This window comes from Anabrus simplex, chromosome 1 (genome assembly GCF_040414725.1).
Source record: "Anabrus simplex isolate iqAnaSimp1 chromosome 1, ASM4041472v1, whole genome shotgun sequence".
Taxonomy (NCBI): Eukaryota; Metazoa; Arthropoda; class Insecta; order Orthoptera; family Tettigoniidae; genus Anabrus; species Anabrus simplex.
The window spans coordinates 769,748,408-769,763,082 of record NC_090265.1 but is presented as its reverse complement, the minus strand read 5'-3'; positions in this window follow the sequence as shown (position 1 = coordinate 769,763,082).

Genomic DNA, 14,675 nt, shown 5'->3' with positions numbered 1-14,675 from the left:
ATCAGCAGTTTTCATACCCTCGTGGAAAATTCGAGACCTTTCAGGAATGAGTAGACACACCCCCTCAATTTTATTGGTTCACTAATAATTACACATGGAAATTCGAAGAAGAAAGCAATGACTGGAGGAAAATTAATTACAGAAATTACGGATTGACTGAATTCAAAACATGCGGAATGGAAGGATTAATGTTGCCAACCCACAAACCACAGAACAAAATTTCGTAAGGACAAAACTTATGAATACAACATTTCTTCAAGAGAGTTCACTCCATTGCACCAGAGTGTATTACCATAGTTTTTGGTAGAGACATCTGTTAGAGAATGTCCACACTTCTTGATCACTGAAAAACAAAAGTAAATAAAAAACACTCAGTGACATCTTCTGATAAACCATAGAGTTAGTTCGGTTTTTAAAGTTCAGGGTTTCTCCTGTAGAGTAGATTAAATTGGGGCAAGATTTGAACTTGCGTCATAGAGGTGTACCGCCCGGTACAATTATTATTATTATTATTATTATTATTATTATTATTATTATTATTATTATTATTATTATTATTATTATTATTATTATTATACCGGGAGGTACACCTCATCTCCGCTCATTCAAAAGAAGCGCCTTAAGGAACTCTATCTATCAAACAAAACGTGAAACTGCTACGGCGTGAAGTTGGGACATTAATCAGAAGATGTCACTACTGAGTAATTGAGAAGTTTGTCATAAGTTTCCTCAGCTGATTGGATTTTTGTTTGTTTTGGTGTACATCAAGAAGTTTGGATTTTTCTCCCTAGATGTCATTACAAAAACTGAGGTCATGCACTCTGGTGCAAGGTAAAAGAATTTATTATTGAATGAAATTTTGTGTTTATGGGTTTCCTCAAGTAAATTAATTTTCATTTTTTAAATATATTTTTCAAGGTTTGCAACACTTCTTTCTCATTCCGCCAGTTTTGAATCTGGCCAATAGAAATTTTCTGAAATTATTTCTCAGCCTATTACAAGCTTCTTGTTGGTTTTTTGGGGTGTAACTTTTGATTCTGCCAATAAAATCGAGAGGAGGTATCCGAATTAGTCCAGAACCCTCTAGAGCCGTCCCCTCGTGTATATAAGCTGCGAGCTTTCCGGCTACCTTGTCTCTTGATCGCAGTATTTCTGAGAGTGTGTGTGTTAAGTCAGGAGGCGGGGCGCCTCATTCTTCGCCAGACAGACCAACAGCCAAGGTAATGACCACCAATCTTATATTTCTGTAGCTACCTCCGCAAGGTTTATATGAGGGGAAGGTTCAAATTTCTAATTATGTAATCTTCTGTTTTCTAAAATGTGAACCTCATTACGGTTAATGTAAAATTTCATAAATTCTTAAAACTGTAAATCGGGGATAGAGAGTGCGTTACTCTCTCGAGTTCCCCTACGCCTCCATTCATTTTGTGTGCGGGCCAGTAATTTAACCTGTTTTTCTTTTCTACGAAGGCCCAGTAGTTTGGGTACTAGTTACCCCTGTGTACTAAATTGCAAAGTATAAGTAAGGCCTAGAAAGGCCAGAAATTTATAAGATTTTTCGTTGTAATGTTGCCTTGAATAGGCAGTAAGAATTTGGATAAAGTGTGGGAGCATGTAAGCTCTTTCTGTGATTTCTAAATTCTACTGTAATATTGAGAAGGGCCTCTGGAAGGCTAGAGATTGTAACTTTCGGAGCAAGTGCTCTTGAATTTGGGATATTTCTATCTTTGTCTAAATAATACCTTTTGAAATTGTAAATGTGTAAAGTAAGGGCTTGAAGCCCAAAATTGGTACATTCCCTATTCTGGGGTTCTCTATTTTAATCCCATTCTACCCAGCACCTTATTTCACCTCTGCGATCCACCAAAACACGGTAACAACAATTATTATTATTATTATTATTATTATTATTATTATTATTATTATTATTATTATTATTATTATTATTATTATTATTTCTTTGAGATAAAATACAGTTGAAGCTTGTGTCCTCAAATTCTACCGCTACAGAGGCTACAACTGCTCAGATGAAATTTAAAAATTGCTAGAAGGTTGGCATAAAAATGTTAGATGATTTCAGTTTTTGATTAAACGCTTTATAATTTACAATCAGTGTTAGGTGGATAGTTCGTAAAGATATAGAGCGCACCTGTCGTGGTTAGAGGATATTTGCTGCCTGCCCATGCAGTGCGCATTTAGAATGATTATTTTCTTGTACTCTTCTTCCATGGGATATCTGGAGGGGATATGTGGCTCAGAATGGACCGCCAGTTGCTGCGAGTTGCTCCAGCAATCATTAACATTGTGTTCTTGAGCTGTGTGTCAACCTGTCTAAATGCGCACGGTCTTCAGTCACACCGTAATCCGATATTCTGTCGCTAAATAAAATAATCCAATCACTAAAGTATGACACAAAGAGCCCAGTGAAGGTTATTTATCCTAGGACGAACCACAATTGAGAATACAATAACTAAAATGAAGTACAATTACATTTGAATGCGTTAAAAATAACAATTAAAATGATTCTGAAACATAACTAAAATAATTGTAGTACAAGACGATAAGGACACTAAAAACCTAACCAGAGAAAATGTTTCAAAACGCTCGATAGACAAAACATTGAAAAATGTATAAGGGCAGAGTGAGTGTGTGTGTGTGTGTGTGTGTGTGTGTGTGTGTGTGTGTGTGTGCAGACTCAACAGTGAGAAGGTTTAACCACCTAATTACCATTGCAATGACATGCAATATATCTTGCCAGTCCCTGGCGAAGTTCGTACGGGCACATGTTACAACGATGTGGTTTGATTTAACCTTTCGCTGCTGATTAGAATGACCGAGAGAGATATAAGATCTAGTTCGCCACCGTGTTTTGCTATCACGTCCTCCAGTCTGCTGGCACGGGTGAAACAAGCCCCATGAAGTGCAATCTGCCTCATGGAGGATTTTATCAATTTCACTACACTATGTTCTAAAAAAAATTCTGGCCTCAGCTAAAATGTTCAATGACAAATTTCCAGCCACGGTGATATTTTTATTGTCTACATCACGTAGATTGGTTTGCGATCATTTATCATGAATGAAGTGGTGTTGCTTTGCTACGATAAAACATTGCAATGTTCACAGAAAATGTATCATAACCTGCATGACATGAATGTCTTATGGCTGGGGTCATCAGAAAGTTTGTGTAACGTCACGCAACCATATGTGTATCGGAAGTGTAACCATAAGAACCGTGCACGCTGTGATGTAAGGTATGGATGGATGGTCAGACAATGTTAACTAGGAGCCCTGCAGTCTCTGTCTTGTAGCTGTTTGCCGTCTGAAATTAGCAGCCGTTAATGGAAGGCCATGACCGGGAGACATATTAATAATGATTTGATTTCCGCAAAGAGAAGAGCGGTTTCTTTTTCAGTATTTTTCAGCTGTGTTAATAAAAAAATCTGGGGAGCGCTGATGAACAACTGTATATGAAGTAACATCCGAATACATTTTCGTGGTGATATAATGCATTCAACTGAGCGTCCTCTTCTTTGGTAATTTTAAAATCGGGAGAAGAGGAGGTCGACCATGAAAGTGGAGTGTGCAGAAAGGGACTGAGAGCACGTGTTGTCCACACTGGATGAGCTAATGACGAGAGCGCACTTTTACTTGGCCGGGTTACGTAACTCCGGACGGCCTAGCTCGGAATGCGAGAGACAATGCCACTGAAAGAGAATGCTTAACCTTTGCATCTGTGGCCCACAGATAGGTCGTTACGTAACACGTGAGTTCCCGCAACTGTGTCAGCACATCCTTCTCAAATATAGCAGCAAAGTTAACTTCCGGGGTCGCATAATACCAGCGTACAGTCATTAAGTTCAATACATATTGCTGACCAAATCTAAATCTTCCAGGTTGTAACACACTCTGTCCTTACCGGAATAATAAGTGGTCGGCCCTTCCTTCTGTAACACTCCGAGTGTGGTTCACCACTGATGTGCTCCACTGAGTGGGCTAACTCCCCTACTTTGTGGAGAAAGCATTACATGTTCATTTACATGTTTATTCCATTTTTGCCACCCGAAACTAGGAATTATTTTTTAAAAAGTTGTACAAACAAAATAATTATTTTCTTCAATTATCAAGAAAATTATTTGGCGGAAATGCGCACAAAATATCTTTCGTTGCGACTAACCGATTCGGTTTTTTATTTACATTTTTTTTTGCTAGGGGCTTTACGTCGCACCGACACAGATAGGTCTTATGGAGACGATGGGATAGGAAAGGCCTAGGAGTTGGAAGGAAGCGGCCGTGGCCTTAATTAAGGTACAGCCCCAGCATTTGCCTGGTGTGAAAATGGGAAAACACGGAAAACCATCTTCAGAGCTGCCGACATTGTGGTCTTCTTCGTCGTCACTCTGTTCCTCATCAACTCCAGATTCTTTCTCCACCATAGCAACAATTTCTTGGTCTGTTTGTAATTGATGACAGTCAGCTTCCATCCACTCGCTAATGTCATTTTCATTGTCGTTTTCTCCTCTACGGGTTCTTAACTACCCTACTGTAATTTATACAGTATTTTATTAATGCAACTGCTAAAGAGTGGACATTTCAAATCACAGTATGTACTGTACTGTACTGTATTGTAGAAACTATTTTTCTCAGCCGGTTGAGGCGCTGGCCTTCTGACCCCAACTTGGCAGGTTCAATCCTGCCTCAGTCCTGTGGTATCTGAAGGTGCGCAAATACGTCAGCCTCGTGTAAGTAGATTTACTGGCACGTGAAAGAACTCCTGCGGGAGAAATTCGCGGCACCTAGGCGTCTCCGTAAACCGTAAAAAGTAGTTAGCGGAACGTACGTACAATAACATTATTATTAGAAAATATTTTTCGGTTAATCTGAAAATTTCGCAATCCGAACAGACTCCGGTCCCAATTAGTTCGGATTAACGAGACTCTACTGTAACTTCAAAAAAACCACAATTGGTATATACCACCGCTATATCCCTCAAAGTGGGGTACGTTTTGCTGTCTGTGAATTTTCGTGGTACCACACTTCTAATTCCCAATTGCCGCTGCCATACTTAATTTTTGTCGACATGCACTATTATAACGTATTAAAACATGGACTTCGTTTTAAGGGAACCGGAAAGTGTGATAGGCTCAAAAATGTTAGTATTTTTGAGCTTAAAAACTCTCCAATTTTTCCTGAAGAATTTGGTATATCAATTCTTGTGCTGAAGTTATATTTGAGGCAATAAAATTAGTTTTTAGCATAATTCTGCACGCTAAATATCATTTGATGACAGCTACCAGTCAGACAGTATTTTTGGATTTTTGAAACTCTGTGTACTTTTTTCTCAGAATCTATCACATCAGTGTATTTGAAACTTGGTAGTCTCTTAGATAGTATGCAGTTCGGATTGTGGAAGTAAATTTAATACCTTGATTGGTTCGTGGAGGCCAGCAGAAAGAGCAATGAACATTTTACAGAAAATGTGTTTTCAACTAGGATGTTAAAAAAAGAATTCACAACAGTAAACAGTAGGACAACAATTTTACTTCAGAAGCACAAAATAGATTTACATTATGGATGCTAAGTTTCTTGGGTCTGGTTTGAATATTTCCTCAGAAAAAGGTACATCAGTTGAGGGAATTTTTTAACAATATTTTTTAAGATTTTATTTTTATATTGTTCTTTATGTCACAAAATATTAAACATAGAAGCTTAATAATCTACCCAAATAATGATGAATATATTAAATCAACACTGAACCATGTAGGTCTTTTAGTTCCTGGGATATGTAACTAAACATCGGAAGTCAAATTTTTGTATTGCTTCACACTTGTGCAGACGCTCAAGTGCGGCCAGTATCCAGTATTCGGGAGATAGCAGGTTCGAACCCCACTGTCGGCAGCCCTGAAGATGGTTTTCCGTGGTTTCCCATTTTCACACCAGGCAAATGCTGGGGCTGTACCTTAATTAAGGCCACGGCCGCTTCCTTCCCAGTCCTAGCCATTTCCTGCCCCATCGTCGCCATAAGACATATCTCTGTCGGTGCGACGTAAAGCCACTGGAAAAAAGTAGCTTCACACTTCCCAGTTCCCTTAAGATAGGCTACTGATTGTGTTTTACAAATATACAGAGTGCCCCGGGAGGAATGGTCAATGTACAGGGATATGATACATGCGATTGTTTGAAGCTAAAATCTTCACATATGCCTATTGTGAACGGTTTCCGAGATAGGACACATTTGAATGTACGTGTGTTTTCGGGCTAGTGGCGCGCACATATGTCTTACCCACCCAACCCCAAACTTCTGTTATCATAAGACTTGATCGTGGGTGGATAACGATCATGACGACGTAAGCAACCAAACGCCTCATAGGCAACGGAACTGTGAGGATGATTTCCCGAGGTTTCCCAATTTCAAATCAGGAAACTTTTGGGGTTTAACCCTAATTAAGGCCACGGCCACTTCATTTTCAGTTCTAACCCATTGTCACAGAAAATCTGCCTGAGTTAGAGTGGCGTTAAACAAACTACCTATCACTGACATCTCCGTACAACAGGAGCTTGTATGACGTGTTTGCTGCGCTAAACATGCGATGTAAACTTTTCATTATGCAATCCAAAATGAGTATCAGAAACTACCATTTTCCTCTCTACCTCCGTTGTCGTATAACGGGTACTGTCAGCTGATGTCCCGTAAAACTCACAACCTTTTGGACAAACTCTTTTATGAACCTGAGACGAAACCATCCTTGGGCTGAAGAACTAATAACGCGTTCTCCTAGATATTATTACGAGAGTGTGCAATAAAATCATTTTGGTTTTATTTTGATTTAAGTTTCGAATTCCTCTCTTTAATTTTAATTTTTTGAGCCGGTTTGAGTGGCTCAGGTGGTTAAGGCACTAGCTTTCTGAGCTTAAGTTGGCAGGTTCGTTCCTGGCTCAGTCCGGTGGTATTTTAAGGTGCTCAAATACGTCAGCCTCGTGTCGATAGACTTCCTGGCACTTAAAAGTTCTCTTGAAGAACAAAATTCCGGCATCTCGGCGTATCTTAAATATGTAAAAATATTCAGTGGGACGTAAAAATCAATAACATTATTTATTTATTTCATGTTCATTTTTGTTTCCACTTAATTTCTTGAGAGAGGATGGTTACGTAGTTGTACTTCCTCTTGAGACATAAACCACCTCCACCACGACGACCACCACCACCCAGTCTATGTAGTGTCCTCCACGTACAGATAGGTATTGATGTGATTACATATACTAGAATTTCAAATAAAATTGTAGATATTTCCCATTAGTTAATCGATTGAGTATGTAATGGAACTAATTTCACACTCTTCTAATGAGCAGGGTCATTTGGAGTGTTAATGAATCCTTTGAGTAGACGTGGTATCTTTTTTTTTCGGCGTTTTTTAACTCATTACAGACAAGTACCGCGGTGGTTGCGTGTAAATAAGGAGTCTTAAAACTTGCCTCCGAACATTTCATTTTCTGTGGTAGGCCTCACAGCAGCGCCACAAGACACCAAGAAAATATAAGTGTCTGATTGTACATACTAGACTACACCTCATGCCCACTCCTATATTGTAACGGGGTCCAGATGGAGGTCACTATTATTGGACCATAAAATTTGTAATTTGGTTTGGATAACATTTTTGTGTAAGTTTTCCTTGGGAGAAAATAAACGAATATACATTATGTATATAAACAAAATTAGTGACCGTTACCTCAGTGGATAACAAGAGATTGCCATAATAAATCGATATCCAAGGGTGGACCTCAACGATGTATAATTTAAATATGAAGATTGTAATGGTCATAGAGTAGCGAACATAGTCTCAAACAAGGTTTATGACTGGCAGATGCCAATTATTAATATTCAATATTGTTGAGAGTAGAGCCTGCGGCCTCTCACATCTGAGTTCCATGGTTCAAATCCCGGGCACTCCAATTGAGATTTGTGCTGGACAAAGCGGAGGCAGGACAGGATTTTCTTCGGGTATTCCGGTTTTCTCAGGTACCATTTATTCCAGAAACACTCTCCAATATCACTTCATCTGCCAGTCATTAATCATTGCCCCAGAAGAGTGCGAAAGGCTTCGGCAGCGGGCACACAGTTCCTATCCTCGCCACTAGATGGGGCTTCATTCATTCCATCCCTGACCCAGTCAAATTACTAGAAATAGGCTGTGGATTTTCATTTTCAATGATGACAGTCAAGGTGATTATTGCTTTAAGAGGAACCGTTAAATCTAAATGGAATTGAAAATTGTTGCCCAGCCGTACTTCCTCTTAAAACAATAATCACCACCACCATAAGGGCCTATTTCTGAGCAATTTGATTACCGTCGCACCGACACAAATAGCACTTATGGCGACGACGGCATAGGAAAGGGCTGGAAGTGGGTTGGAAGTGGCCGTGGCCTTAATTAAGATACATTTGTCTGGTGTGAAAATGTGGAGACCACGGAAAACCATCCTGAAGGTTGCCGACAGTAGGGTACGAACCCAGTATCTTCCAAATACAAGCGCACAGCCATGCGACCCTAACCACAAGACAAACTCGCTCGGTACCACCATATTCATTCATTCAAATAATAATTATATTAATATCAATGCATCAGAATCCCTTATCCTCTCTCAGATCTAAGTTGAATCAAAAGTAGGGAAAGATTCTCCACAACAAACATGGCCCAACCTAAAAAACGGGATATACATAAGAAAATCCAGACAAGAAACCTATTGAAGCATATTGAAGCCATCATTCAGAGTCATCAAAATGATCCCTAAATTTACTAGCCACCTAACAACAAGGTACGTTGTTGTGAAAAGATCATCCATTTTTGCATTATTACTTGAGCAGCAGCCTGTGTCTACTTTTTGTTTCGAACCCACGAGACAAGAGCGTTGAAATCGATTTGTAATCTCCTTGGGCAGGAAAGGAATCCAGATTTACAAGATCCTAGGAGAGAATTTCGGACGGATTCGAGCATACTCGTGGCTAATTTATAAAATGCTATAATTATCGAGATGTAAATTTAAACTTGGACTGGTGCCGTGAAACGCCCAGTAAATTGGAATGAATTGTCATGTAATAAAATCTCTTCTGGCCAAAGATGGAAAGATTGTGCTAGGCCATGGGAAGATTCGAAGCTACGCGTGTATATCGTCATGGTGGGAAAGCAGTATTTGTCCAACCCACGCTTCAGCGTTTTAGACTACTTAAAGACAAATTAAAATTATAAAATCATGAGATTAATATTCCTCGAGTTTTTCCGAACAGTGGTGATATCAATATCAAAGACGGGACCCGTGGGATACTGTAATTTTGTGGTGTGGTGCAATATTCTTGCCACTTTTCCGAGCCAAAAACACAGATATACTAGGAATGACGACGGAGGCCAGCGGCATTCTAGCATTGGCGGTGCGGCAGTCGAGACCTGTGTTGCTCTGGGTCACTTATTTATGTGCGGCTGATATCGGACATTCAAGGTTAGTTATGGTAAGAGTAAATACCAGCCTATTGTAAGAATTGGTAGAGTGTGAAATGAAGTTAATACTCATATTCGTGTGAATATTAAATTTGCCAGCGTTTGGCGACGCAAACAACATAAATGAACGGCATATCACGGCAGCTAATCTCAATAGAGTCCTTTGCCTGTCAAATGTGTCAAATGGTGTAAATATTGAAGTGTGAATAAGAAGTGAATTGATAATAAATTTTATGTGGTAAATGTACAGTGTCTCGTGTACATATTATATAAATTAAAGAGTATCCAAGAAGAAACGTGAGAAATAAACGTGAAGATTCACATATATTTGTTAAGTATAAAAAATTATCAGTGTGTAGAATGTAAGAAATAAAAAAATGTTGTTAATTAAGAACCTCCGAGAAGTGAGGTAAGAGTGCATAGTGTGTATCAACATTGTGTGTTAAGCCATAATTGAGCGTTCGGCGGAAGGCAATGTCTGATAACATGCCGTTGCTGAGCAGAAATCCAGGTGGGTGACATGATTTTTATTCCTTAAAATGTATTCTGCATCGTTATGTTCTATGTAAATAAGGGCCGAAGTTTTAAGCCGGTAGTTTGTTGTTTTCTTTGATTTTGAGTAAATATTAAGTACTGTGTGGCACAGAGATGTTATGTGAAGTGTACGCATGTTTTATATTAAAATCCAAACATTTTGAAATGATTATGCTAAATCGGATTAAAGGAGGTATCGGGTAAAGTTAAGTTTCATGTCAGATTGTCATTAAAGAATTACGGTGTCAAGGTTTCGCGTCAAAGCATAATGTAAAATATAGTTGAGTGGTGGAAATTTTTGATTTTGTGGGTATCGGACCGAGACATCAATGTGTAAATTTAGTCAAGATCGGCGTGATTTTTATATCATTTCAAGTTTGGTATTTGCTAGACGTTTGTTTCAGTAGTTACGCTCTTTCATTACGATGATGAATCCGTGAAATAAGCCACGATATTAAAATGAAATATAAAATAATTTGAGATCAAGATAGGCCATATAACATTGTATAAGAAATTAATATGAGATCATATAGACATCCAATAGCCATTATGAGAAATGGAGAACCAGCAGGGACAGTGTTAAAGTAAATGAGTTTAGTTGGATTCCCGAATGATAAATGCCCGAGTGAATAACCGAACTCAGGATGTTTTGATTCCCCGAGAAAATAATGTGTTAGAATGCCGTGGGAGGCATTTGCAATGTCCAGGGTTCGAGAACCGTTTGGTTTCAAGAATTATGTTATCTCAGAAGGCTAGATCTTATGAGAGATAAATTCGTTTGAAATGAGTATAATATAATCTGGCTTGTTTCAAAGTGATTCTTTCCACGTAGATATACCGCAAGAAGAAAAACGACAGGTGGTAGGGGATAAGACTGGCAAGCCGCTAACCCGAAGGGAGATGTATTTTTAGAATACTGCGAACTGTCTAGAAGATTTAAGAGGATCAAAAGAAGTAATAATATTATATTACCCTGGTAAATGATAGAGATGATATTTTGTACACGGATAGTTGTGGGTAATGCAAATATTTTAGGGTTAAAAGAACATATCGATGCAGAAAAGTTTGTTGTCATGTCATTAGTTCCATACCTTGTAACAGCAAAGAAATAGGCTACATCCGCCCGGAGAGAGCTCACTAGTTACAAAGACAGCGTATGTTGATGATACTTGTTTTAGTGACATTCATGAATTCAGTTAGATGATTAGTTCAGTCTGCAATGATCAGTGTCCGGTTAAGTTTCAATGTTCATAAAATAGTCATCTTTTTATTTCAGTCTGCAGTGATCAGTGTCCAGTTTATTTTCAACATTAATGAATTCAGTTAGTTTATTAGTTCAGTCTGCAATGATCAGAGTCCGGTTTATTTTCAATGTTCGCGAATTAGTCAGAGGGTTAGTTCAGTCTGCAGTGATCAGTGTCCAGTTTATTTTCAACATTCATGAATTCAGTTAGTTTATTAGATCAGTCTGCAATGATAAGTATCCGGTTTATTTTCAGCGTTCGTGAATTAGTCAGAGGGTTAGTTCAGTCTGCAATGATCAGTGTCCGGTTTATTTTCAATATTCACGAATTCAGTTAGATTATTAGTTCAGTCTGCAATGATCAGTGTCCGGTGTATTTTCAACATTAATGAATTCAGTCAGATGGTTAGTTCAGTCTGCAATGACGATGTCAGTTTTATTATCAATGCTCATTATCCAATTTATATGGTTAGCTCAGTCTGCGGGGATATGTGATTTGTTTATTCTGGTAAGAGTTAACATTTTGTGGATAACCATTACTCGATCAGTAGTTACGTAGTCTGCGATTATAGTTTTAAGCTAAATTTTATTGGTGTTGATCACTAAAGTTAAGTGTTTGTGATAAAATTTTAATTTTGATTTATGATAGCACTGATCTTTGTTTTGAGTAACACATTTCTTCAAAGGTCAAAATTGTGGTTGTGATTACTGGTGACAGATTTATCCTTGATCCTTACCACAGCAGTGGTCATGATTTATTGTAATGAAATACTGTTTCAATATCCTGATAAACACCATTTGTTCAATAAGTTCACATTAGTTGCTATTGATAACATGGTGATGATTATTATGACTCCGTCCATTGAGATTACTGTTTTAAGTTCAGTTTGTTGGTACCGTTCGTAAACGATCGGATTAAATTAATTTAACTATTATTCAGTGAAGCAATAAGATTAATTTTCAGAAATCCCTGGTTATTGATTTATTCAATTTAAATCAGTTTGTTATAAACTAACATAACCTTAAAGTTATTTGTGTGTTAAATGTAAAGTCAAGCTTTTAATTACATTTTATAAATATTGCAGTTCAGTGGAACAATACTCTATATAATTTCAAATAATTAATTAATAAAGTAACTTTATTTCTGGGTGTATGGTTGTGACAAAACATGGTGCGATCATGTATTTTTATAAGGGATTTGATAGCAGTGAATTGAGCAGCACCATGCCTTGCCAAGAAGCAAGTTAACATGTGAAATAAACGTTTTCCTTTCTTGTGAGTGTGTATGTATAATTAATCGGTTCACGTATAACCTGAGGTTGTTTCGGTTCGATTAAGAGTCCATTCGGTGGCTGATTATATCGTACGTGGTATTCGTGATCGTTGGATAACCTTGGTTATAGAAAAATTAGGAGTCTGGTTACGGAAAGTGAATCTTCACGGACCAAGTGAATCGACCAACGGTGTTACTTGCAATCCGATAATAATTTTCAGGTTTTCTCTTTGCATTGTTTTTGTAATTGAATTGTATTCTGGAATTTCAGTTAACGTTTAACTTAACTAAATATCAATAAAATAATTTCCTGAGGTCTCCATTTTTTCATTTATGTAAAATTTATGTCAGCTGTTTTTTGAGCAATTATAAGAGTATAATTTCTACTGAAACCTCAGATCCTCAATGTTATTTTACTAAAAGGGCCAAAATCAAAACCAAATAAAATAAAACATAAAATAAATTTACATTTATTTATAATCGTAAATCTATAAACATTAAATAGCCCCAACAGTAAAGGTAATGAAGCTAACAAAGTATAAAATAATAAATATACTCCAGCTTGCAAACCTCAAACGAAAATTAAAAACAAAGTTGGGATTAAGCTGCTTTCAAAAAACAAATAAAAGGAAAATACGCTTATACTTCTAAAAGTACTATATAGTATCAACAATAAAAATAAAATAAACACGAAACAACTGATTATAAAACTTAACACGATAGATCGACACTCTCACCGTCACCATCAATGCACACATTCAGAAACTTAACAAAAAAGTCCAAAAGATAAAATATCACATCCAAAATAATAGCTTAGGTTGCTGAAATCTCCGGATAGAGCACACCCTCCCAATAGATAAAAGTTATGAAATTGAACTACTCACCGATAATTAATAGAAAACACAATGGGATTAAAAATATAATTATAAACATAAACGTTAGCATTGTAAAACTCTAAATGTTTGACAAAAGCATTACCATGTGTACGAATCATAGAAAGCAATACAGATAGTCCTAAACCACCCTCACGCACAGAAAATGTTAAAAAAGCATACTAAGATATAGTTCATAAACAAAATTATTCAAATATATTCAAAGTAAACAAGTGAACCAAATAAGCTTAATACAATAAATTATAAACTCAACAATATGGACAACAAATATTTACGTTGAGGCACACCGACAATCGAGGAAGGGGGCAATCAAACAAGTGAAATCAGAATAACGCACCCCAAGTCCTAGACTGTCAGCGCAGCCACCCAAGAGATAAGAGGCGCTTCCCAGCGTGAATCAGGCCAGCTACGGAGAGAAGGGCCTCAATGAAACACAAACACAGGAAGGGGAAGCGATGTGAATCTGGGCGAGGCCAATAGGTCAACGACCATAATAGAGGGTGGAAGGAGTATGAGGTAGAGCAATTCACAATAATGGCACTCTCCGTCACATTTGAAAAGACCAAAAATTAATAAAATGAAAAATAATAATTAGGGTGGGTGCTGCAATTAAATATATAACAAAAATGAAAAACAATGAACATCAAAAAAGGAAAAGCTAATGACAAGGCTCATTTACAGAATTACTACCAATCGTAGTCACCATACCACAATTACAACCTAATTTTAAAATAAATTAAATTTAACAATATTTTCCCGACGGAATTAACTTTAGATTGACTAGAGGTTCGTTACAATTGACTGTTCATTACAAATTTGTTCGAGCTCGAAACCATCTCTCTTTAAGGAAGTTATCAGTCATTAATTGCTTAGGTGCACCTGTTTGTGGATACGCGCGTACCAATAAAATTACCCCAAAAATAAATAATTACATGTTTGAAATTCCTCAGTGAACACGGAAACGTTTCAAATTAATACCTTCAACCGCGTCCCCTAACAGACCGACAATGTCCTGAAGAAAAATTAAAGAAGGCACAAAAATAAAATTAAAAAGAGCCCATATCAAAAGAAAAACCAAGAATGATAGAAGGAAATAAATAATAATAAGGTAGCACAATAATATAGAAATAATTAAAACTCATCTCGTGACCAGTTTATCACATCAACAACATAGGTACACAACAACGAACGTCTGCACATCACGAGTATTGTTAAAACACAGACCAGTCGCGATAATGCAAACT